Consider the following 1986-nt stretch of genomic DNA (forward strand, 5'->3'; position numbering starts at 1 on the left):
ATCTTATTTCATGTCCTTGGGAACATGACCTGCAACCACGTGGCAATGCTTTCTTTCAGTCTCCGCCATTTTACAATGGTGGCCGTTTTCTTGTGCTAAGTCAGTTCCACAAAATCAGATAAGCCAGTTTGTCAATCTGGGTGGTGCCAGCTAATCCATCAAGGGCAGGGCTTACAAAATATCTTAAGCACTGATCTTGAGAGCAGTTTAGGGAGGGTCAAAATCTTGTAGTCTCCAACTGCATGACTCCTAAGCCATGGTTTCTAATTCTATGACTAGTTTAGTTTCTTAGTCTGGTCCCCAGGCAAGAGGGGACTCTTATTAAAAAGAGACTCTTATTATCTTTGAATAAGATAAAAAGGGGCTCTTACTATCTTTGTTTTAGACTATAAACTGTAAACCAGGCTTCTCCCAAAGTTGGTTCAGCCTACGCCCAGGTATGGGCAAGGACAGCTTGGGGGCTGAAAACGAAATGGAGTTGTTTGGGGCAGATCTCTTTCACTGTCTCTGTCAAAATTTTGCAATGACAGTTTCAAAAGCTGCCTATCACCCCTTTGAAAATGCCTTGTATGCTCGTGATTAAGTCATAACCTAATTAAGTCTTGTCGGTTTCACCCGTGATGTTATTTTTTGTAAAGTTCAAAAGCCAAAAATCTTAAGTGCTTGGCATGGCTAAAGTCGAGTAACAAAGGATTTCAAAGGATTTTCTTAAACCATGCTCAGCTTAATTAAAAGTGGATATTCAAGTTATAAGTATATTTTAAAGGTCTTTATGTTTTTCTCTTATTGGATCTTGTTTTTCTGGGAAAACTCTTTTCTTCTCAGTCAACGGAATTACTTTTCTCCATTTTTTTGTCTTACCACTCTTAATGCATGCTACCTGGCCCTGTTCATCCAAGGGCTCCACCCTGAAGCCAGTAATCCAATTAAGAAAATGGCAAATAAGATTGCAGTACATTGAGCTCCATAGAGACAGTGCCGGGGCAAGTGAGAGTCGGATGGGCACTGGGCGACTCTGTGCCTAGCTGGGGAAAAATAACTAAACATGGGCAAAGGAGATCCTAAGAAGCCGAGAGGCAAAATGTCATCATAGGCATTTTTTGTGCAAACTTGTCGGGAAGAGCATAAGAAGCAGCACCCAGATGCTTCAGTCAACTTCTCAGAGTTTTCTAAGTGCTCAGAGAGGTGGAAGACCATATCTGCTAAAGAGAAAGGAAAATTTGAAGATATGGCAAAGGTGGACAAGGCCCGTTATGAAAGAGAAATGAAAACCTATATCCCTCCCAAAGGGGAGACAAAACAGAAGTTCAAGGATCCCAATGCACCTAAGAGGCCTCCTTCAGCCTTCTTCCTGTTCTGCTCTGAGTATTGCCCAAAAATCAAAGGAGAACATCCTGGCCTGTCCATTGGTGATGTTGCAAAGACTCTGGGAGAGATGTGGAATAACACTGCTGCAGATGACAAGCAGTCTTATGAAAAGAAGGCTGCGAAGCTGAAGGAAAAATACGAAAAGGATATTGCTGCATATCGAGCTAAAGGAAAGCCTGATGCAGCAAAATAGAGGGTTGTCAAGGCTGAAAAAAGCAAGAAAAAGAAGGAAGAGGAGGAAGATTAGGAAGATGAAGAGGATGAGGAGGAGGAGAAGGTGAAGAAGATGAAGATGAAGAAGATGATGATGATGAATAAGTTGGTTCTAGCGCAGTTTCTTTCTTGTCTATAAAGCATTTAACCCCCCTGTACACAACTCACCCCTTTTAAAGAAAAAAATGGAAACGTAAGGCTGTGTAAGGTTTGTTTTTAAACTGTACAGTGTCTTTTTTTGTATAGTTAACACACTACCAAATGTGTCTTTAGATAGCCCTGTCCTGGTGGTATTTTAAATAGCCACTAACCTTGCCTGGTACAGTATGGGGGTTGTACATTGGCATGGAAATTTAAAGCAGGTTCTTGTTGGTGCACAGCACAAATTAGTTATATATGGGGATG

General features: G+C 41.3%; 1 pseudogene; it reads left to right on the forward strand.

Moving 5' to 3' along the window:
- Nucleotides 1–1030: 1030 nt before the first annotated feature.
- LOC107128516 (high mobility group protein B1 pseudogene) lies at nucleotides 1031–1701 on the forward strand (annotated as a pseudogene).
- Nucleotides 1702–1986: the final 285 nt, after the last annotated feature.

This window comes from Macaca fascicularis, chromosome X (assembly GCF_037993035.2).
Source record: "Macaca fascicularis isolate 582-1 chromosome X, T2T-MFA8v1.1".
In the NCBI taxonomy this organism is placed as follows: domain Eukaryota; kingdom Metazoa; phylum Chordata; class Mammalia; order Primates; family Cercopithecidae; genus Macaca; species Macaca fascicularis.